The sequence below is a fragment of the Phyllostomus discolor genome, chromosome 8, assembly GCF_004126475.2.
Source record: "Phyllostomus discolor isolate MPI-MPIP mPhyDis1 chromosome 8, mPhyDis1.pri.v3, whole genome shotgun sequence".
Lineage (NCBI taxonomy): Eukaryota > Metazoa > Chordata > Mammalia > Chiroptera > Phyllostomidae > Phyllostomus > Phyllostomus discolor.
The window spans coordinates 75,065,488-75,073,720 of NC_040910.2; the positions used below are offsets into that span (position 1 = coordinate 75,065,488).

At 39.1% G+C, this 8,233-nt stretch overlaps 1 pseudogene; it reads left to right on the plus strand.

Annotated features, from left to right (window-relative positions):
- The first annotated feature begins 5,800 nt into the window (after positions 1 to 5,800).
- Positions 5,801 to 6,649, plus strand: LOC114515359 (annotated as a pseudogene).
- The last annotated feature ends 1,584 nt before the right edge of the window (positions 6,650 to 8,233 follow it).

Here is an 8,233-nt window from a genome sequence, read left to right on the forward strand (position 1 = left end):
CAAATAATATTAACAGAAAACTAATAAAGATTAAACAATTTGAAAAAATCTTCAACTTCAATGTTATCAGAAAAATCCAAGTTAAATGAACAAGTGATAATTGAATGATTATGTAATTGACAAATTTATAAATGATTGAGCTCCTGTGGTGATAGCAAGGATGTGGGATTAAGAGCACTCAGGTACATTCCAATTTTCTTGAAGTGTAATTTACACATGAGAAAATGTACCCATGTTAAGTGTACAGTTCAATAAATTTTGACAATTATAACATCCATGTAACCTCTACCCTAATCCATGTCTCTAATAATTCCATCACCTCATGATTCACTGTGTCCCCTTGCAATTAATCTTCCATTCCCTACCACTGACCTGTTGTACTATTTTATGTATTTGGATTACTATTATAGATTAGATGTGCCTGATTTTCTACTTCACATAAATGGAATCATTTAGTATGTATGCATTTGTATCTGATGTCTTTAGCATTGCAGAATGTTTTGTAGATTAGGTATAAAATTATTTTTGTTACTGAGTAGTATTTCATTGTGTAAATATAGCACAGTTCATTCATTCATTCAGTCAGTCAGTCATTTATCTTTTGTTAGACATTGTTGTATCCAGTTTTGGAAGATTATGAATAGTTGAAAAATGACATCTTTCCCCCTCACTGAATTACTTGGGTACCTTTGTATAAAGTCAACTGACCATGTATAGGTGCATCTATTTCTGCACTCTCTACTCTGTTCCATTGACCTATATATTTCCCACTTACCTATCCTTATTCAAATGTTTACATCGTCCTATCTCTATTACATCATTTTTCCTGATGTATTCTCGTATGTACACGTAGTGTCCTTTCTAACCTGACCTTATCCAGAAGGGACCATTTTATTCCCTTTATTATAGCAATGAATTTGGATGTCTTTGATTCTTTTTGCCTTAAGTCAAACTTTGCTATTAAAAGACAAAACATGCTGTTGGAATTTATTATCATAATACTTTTCTTACTTTGTTATTGTTTATGTTAAACAGAATTCTCCCCACCACTATTTCACTGCTATGAGTTTTTAATTTTTGAATTCTTTATTTTGATTAATTCATTTTTTAGATTACATCTTTAAGTCATTTTTAAAATAAGAATTGTACATGAATACTACCTTTATTGAATTTTCACATTTTAGATTTTCCTTTTGGATGTGTGCTTATACCTGAAGGACAAGTTGGCTAGGTACAGAATTTTGTGGACATCTGCATTCCCACTTAAAATCCATTCTCAAAAATAGCTGTGGAAAAATCTGAGGTAAGGCTGACTACTCCCACTTTCCTCCACCCTAAAGTGGCCATCTTCTTCCCCCCCCGAAATTTACAGGATTATTTCCCTAAACATGAAATTGAATAACTTCATTAGATTTTACTTTTGTATCAACTGACTTTTGTTACAGCTTTTTAATAACAATAACACAGAAAATCCCTTTTGATTTACAAGTCTGTACCTTTCTTCATTTCAAGAGAGTTTTCTGCTATTATATCTTGGATATTATTATTGTTGCACTTTTTTCTTGTTCTCTAGTAAGGCTAATAATTTTTTTGAGCATTTTTATTTTTATTTTTTTAAATATATTTTATTGATTATGCTATTACAGTTGTCCCATTTCCCCCCTTCTCTCCCCTCCACCCTGTACACCCTCTCCCACCCACATTCCCCCTCTTTAGTTCATGTCCATGTGTCATACTTATGAGTTCTTTAGCTTCTACATTTCCCATACTATTCTTGCCCTCCCCTTATCTATTTTCAACCTACGTTCTATGCTACTTATTCTCTATACCTTTTCCCCCTCTCTTCTCCTCCCACCCTCCTGTTGCTAACCCTCCATTTCTATGGTTCTGTTCCTGTTCTAGTTGTTTGCTTATTTTCTTTTGGTTTTGCTTTAGGTGTGGTTGTTAATAATTGTGAGTTTGCTGTCTTTTTACTATACATGTTTTTTCTTTATCTTCTTTTCTTAGATAAGTCCCTTTAGCATTTCATAAAATAGGGGCTTGGTGATGATGAACTCCTTTAACTTGACCTTATCTGAGAAGCACTTTATCTGCCCTTCCATTCTAAATGAAAGCTTTGCTGGATAGAGCAATCTGGGATGTAGGTCCTTGTCTTTCATGACTTGGAATATTTCTTTCCAGCCCCTTCTTGCCTGTAAGGTCTCTTTTGAGAAATCTGCTGACAGTCTGATGGGAACTCCTTTGTAGGTGACTGTCCCCTTATCTCTTGCTGCTTCTAGGATTCTCTCCTTCGTTTTTACCTTAGCTAATGTAATTATGATGTGCCTTGGTGTGTTTCTTCTTGGGTCCAACTTCTTTGGGGCTCTCTGAGCTTCCTGTATTTCTTGGAAGACAATTTTTTTGCCAGATTGGGGAAATTCTCCTTTATTATTTGTTCAAATACATGCTCAATTTGTTGCTTTTCCCCTTCCCCTTCTGGTACCCCTATAATTCAGATGTTGGAATGTTTACAGATGTCCTGGATGCTCTTAAGCTTCTCCTAGTTTTTTTTTTTTGAATTCTTATTTCATCATGCTTTCCTACTTGGTTGATTCTATCTTCCTTCTGGTCCACTGTATTGTTTTGAGACCCAGTTTCCTTCCCTTCACTATTGGCTGTCTTCTGTGTATCTTCCTGCATCTCTTTTATGGTATCCTGCATCTTTTCATCTAATTTACACCCAAAATCAATCAATTCCATGAGCTTTCTGATCACCAGTGTTTTGAACTGTGCATCTGATAGGTTAGTTATTTCTTGGTCACTCAAAAGGATGAGTTCTGGGGCACTGATTTGTTCTTCTATTTGAGCCATCGCTCTCTCTCTCTCTCTTTTTTTTTTTTGGTCTGGTCGCTCTTGTTACAATGAGGGGTGGAGCCTTAGGTGTTCATCAGGGCTGGGCACCCCAGTCGCTAGATTGTGACGTTATATGTGGGGGCGGGTGCGGGAGTGGGGATGGGAGGAAACAATGGTGGTAGTTCCGTTCTCCTGGGATCTCAGTCCCATCTCTGGGATCCTGGGCTGTGAGCTCTGCCCTGGTCCATAATCGCTGCCTCACTGGGTCTGCCAGCCACAGCTTGCGTACTCAGGGACCACCGCTGTGTTCTTGCGTGCTGGATAGCTTTCATGCTGATTTTGCACCAAGTTTTCCCATCCTCCGGGCTCATCCTCTTGGTCCCGCTTACCAGTCTGGTTGTACGGGTCTACTTCAACTTCTTGGCTGTCCGACTTCCATTCAGATAAATGCTGTGCCAGTTCTGAGTGTTATTCTGGCTGTAAATTGTTGTTGTTCTAATCTTGGTTGTGTGAGGAGGTACGGTGCGTCCACCTATTCCTCCATCTTGCCGGAAGTCCAGGCTAATAATTTTTATAGCAGGTTTGAAATTTATGTACTACAATCTATCTATACATGAATGATAACTTTGTTTTTACAAATTAAAAAGAAAAACAGAATTTATAATGTTAAGCTTCTAGAAACATTATTAGTGCAGAAACAATATGTATGCTTGAATTCATAGGTTGAAAAAAAATGAAATCCTATGTTATCAAACCTGTGACATTCAAAATGAAAGTTATGGGTTTATTTTATTTTATTTTTAAAATTATTTTATTGTTGTTCAATTAAAGTTGTCTGTATTTTCTCCCCACCCCTCCCTTCACCCCCTCCAAACCCACCTCTCTCCCTTGCCTCCACCCTCCCCCTTGGTTTTGTCCATGTGTCCTTTATAGTAGTTCCTGAAAACCCTTCTCCCCACTGTCCCCTCCCCTCTGGCTATTGTTAGATTGTTCTTATTTTCTTTTTTTAAAAAAGATTTTATTTATTTATTTTTAGAGAGGGAGGGAAGGGAGAGAGAGAGAGAGAGAGGGAGAGGGAGAGGGAGAGAGAGAGTGAGAGAGAGAGAAACATCAATGTGCAGTTGCTCAGGGCTGTGGCTTGCAACCCAGGCATGTGCCCTGACTGGGAATTGAACCTGCGATGCTTTGGTTCACAGCCCACGCTCAATCCACTGAGCTACGCCAGCCAGGACTACTGTTCTTATTTTCAATGACTCTGGTTATATTTTGTTTTCTTTTTTCTTTTGTTGATTATGTTCCAGTTAAAGGTGAGATCATATGGTATTTGTCCCTCACCACCTGGCTTATTTCACTTAGCATAATGCTCTCCAATTCCATCCATGCTGTCACAAAGGGTATAAGCTCCTTCTTTCTCTCTGATTTCAAATCAGTTTTTCTTATACTTTATCAATTTTTCAAATCTGTCTACATTTCATTTGTTCATATTTATCATGTATCAACCTCTTTCTCTCACTCCCTCACTGCCTCTCTTCCTCTTCTTATTGTCTCTCCCTCTTTCTTCTCCTTTTCCTTTTTTTACAATAATTGAGCCATTCAAGATAATTTTCAGACATCAAGATATGTAGCCACTAAATTCAGCATTCAGACTCTCCTAGAAAGAAGAACATTCTGATACATAATTATGATACTATTTTTATAACCAAAAATTAACATTAATACACATATTTAATATAAAATCAGTATATACATTTCCCCAATGATAAAGACCTTGTTTATATGAGATTTATTAACATACAATTTATATACCATGCTATTCACCCATTTAAAGTATAAACTTAAGTAGTTTTTTGTGTATTTACAGACTTGTGCAACCACCATAATCAATGTCAGAACCTTCATTACTCTCAAGGAAACCCCATGCCCATTGACAACCACTACCCATTTCCCTCTAGCAGTCACCAATCTGTGTCTCTGTGGATTTGTCTGTTCTTGATATTCCATATAAACAGAACATGTAACATATAACATGTAACATGTGGGTTTTATTCCTAGCATGTTTCAACTGGCATAATGTGTTCATTATGTATTGTAAGATGTATCAGTACTTCACTTATTTTCATTGCTGAATAATCTCGCATTGTATGGACACACCACATTTTATTTATTTCATCATCAGTTGATGGTTGTTTGTTCCTTGAGCCTACTGTAAACAGTGCTGCTATGAACATTCATGTACACATATTAGTTTGAATACAGTGATCCCTCACCTATCACGGGAGTTACCAGAGACCCCTGCAATAGGTGAAAATCCATGAAGTAGCGGCATTATATTTATTTTATTGTTTATATATATTTTAAGGCTTTATAAACGCTTCCCATATTCCTATAAATCTTTCCCACTCTCTTATAAACACTTCATATGCTCTTAAACACTTTCTATACTCTTAAACCTACGTAATTTTAACAACATATAAAATTCTATATGGGTACTCACCAGTGAAGTATACAGTTGTCCCTCGCTATATCTCGGTTCATTTACTGTGGCTTCACTGTATTGCGGATTTTCACGGTAACCTGTGATACAGTGAAGCCGCAATAAGTGAACCGTGATATAGCAAGGGGTGGTTGTACCTGTTTTTGTAGGTATGCACCTAGGAGTAGGATTGCTGAGCAACATGGTAATCCCATGATTACCTTCGAGAGGAGTCACTAAACTACATCACTCACCCTCCTGCTCTCCACCCTCTGCCCTCCTGCCAGCAGCACACTGCACCTCAGCCACACTGAACTTCCCTAACTTTGTAAAAACTCCAGGCTCTTTCACTTCTGGGCTTTTCCACATGCTATTTCTTCTCTCTGGACACTTTCATTCCCTTTTCTTAGTAGACTGCTCATATTCCACTTAAGCTTTATTGAAAAAAAAGGAAAAAAAGAAGAGTGTTTTGTCTTTCACAGCAAGGGGTGGGCAATGCTCTTGCTCACTCTCTCTGCTGCCATCTTGGTTCTGTGTTCCCTTCACGAAATTCCCAGCAAAGTTGCAGAAACCATCCCTGCTACAGAGCAGGAGTTGCCACAGCCCCAGGCTCAGACAAGCTCTGGAACAGAATCTCACAGTGAGGAAGCAGCACCAGAGCTGGAGGAACAAGATCCCACACAGGCAGCGACACAACAAGCCCAGCGGGTGGCTGAGGCTGAAATCGATGAGGAACCTGTCAGTAAAGCCAATCAGAGCCTGATGGAAAAAAGGGCATGGAAGGCTCTGTCCAAACTGGGTCTTTGACAGTTTACAGGGGTTATCAGGGACCCTCTCTGGAAATCTAAGAATATTCTCTTTGTATCACAAAACCAGATGTCTACAAGAGCCCAGCTTCAGACACCTACATCATTTAGGGGGAACCAAGAGAGAGGATTTCTTTCAGCAACCACAGCTAGCAGTTGCTGAGAAATTCAAAGTTCAAGGTGAAGCTGTCACAAACATTCAAGAAAACACATAGGCTCCAACTATACAAGAGCAGAATGAATGAACACAGATGATGTATTATAAAATTGTACCCCTGAAACCAATATGATTTTATTAACCAATGCCACACCAATCAATTCAATAAAAAAGAGGACAGTGAAGAGGAAGAGGTGGACAAAAAACATGTGGAAATTAAGGATGTAGAACTGGTCAAGTCAGAAGCAAATGTGTGGAGAGTAAAGGCAGTCTGAGCCCTGGGGAACAGCAGTAGTGATATCGTAAATGCTGTTATGAAATTAACAATGTAACCATCTGAAAAATGAGAACCTTTTTTTGGTGTTTCAAAAGAGTCCTGAAGGTTGGTTTGAAATGTATATTGTTTCGCCCTGGCTGGCGTAGCTCAGTGGATTGAGCACGGGCTGTGAACCAGGCACTGCAGGTTCGATTCCCAGTCAGGGCACATGCCTGGGTTGCAGGCCATGACCCCCAGCAACCGCACACTGATCTCTCTCTCTCTCTCTCTCTCTCTCTCTCTCTCTCTCTCTCCCCTCTCTAAAAATAAATAAAGAAAATCTTAAAAAAAAAGAAATGTATATTGTTTCTATTATTAATAAAGTTATGGTTTTTTGTGAGATGAAAAAAATGTCTTCCCTGCCCTGCTGGATGAGGTTAGGTATCCTTGATATGTATTCTTATCACATCCTGTATTTCTCCTCTGATAGCATTTGTAATACTTGGTAGTAGCTTATTTAGCGTCATGGCTGCCAGCTAGCCTGTCAGCTGTCTGAGGGCAGGGACCTGTCCACCTCACCACAGTTGTACCACAACACATGGCTCAGTGCTTTGCACATGGTAGTCACTCAGTAAATATTTCTTGAAGGAATGCATTAATGAACTAATGGATTAAGTATTGCCTGGGTGAACTGATCAACACGTTGCTTGCTATCATGGAGCTTAAAGTCCAGATGAGGAGAGAAGGTTGGCATATGTAGAAGCAATCATTGGACAACATAAAACAGTGGTGATCAAGTGCTGCAGTATTTGATACTGGTAACCATCGTAGAAGCCCAGGTACTACAGAAGATGGGGAAGGGCAATATTCACATGGGCTGTGACAGTCAAGAAAAGCTTCCTTGAGAAGGTCAGACTAGTGGTGAATCCAGAATTCTGTCTCTGGATATGATTTATTCAGAAATGTGCAGGAGTAAGGCAGGGCACGGGCAAGCACCAGCTTTGCTACTAATAAATTTCTTTGGGACCTAGGGACCCTAGGGGCATTGTAGAAGAGAAAAGAGTCAAAATGCAATGGCAGGGATTCTGGCTGAAAATGCATGACATGAAGGTAGCACACTGGAAGCAGCCTCTGAAGCCACATTCAGACAAGCTGGGTAAGCTTGGAGGGAATTCAGAAGAGGTAGTTTTTCTAAAGTCCCCCTTAACAGATATGAAGATTCCACAACTCTCTAGTGCAACTCTTGCAGGATGATTTAGAAGTCATCATCCTCATTGTTTCCCCTACTCAACAGTGTTTTCCACCTCCCAGTGTGATTGAGAATCACCCGAGCTGTTAATGGAACTGATAAATTATATATTTGTGTAGTATTTTGTACTTCACAAATATTGATCACTCTGAACCCACAATTCTGTGAGATGTGTGGGGTTGCTGATGGTGGAGTGCAAAGCTGGAACACTTCAGCAATTTGCCAAGGTCCAGGCCAGTAAATGATGGAGTCTGACATCTTTTAGCTCCTGAATATTTGCTTAGGGGCCAGGTAAACAGAGTGTAAGGGACCATCGTGGGAGACTCTTTCCATGAAGCCAGCTTTCCTCATCCTCTACAGAGCATTCTAATAATATATTTAGGGATGGATAGATTCAACTCATAAATTGGGAGAAAATCCTCACTATTTAAGTTGCAATCTGTTCCTTCTGGACCAGTAG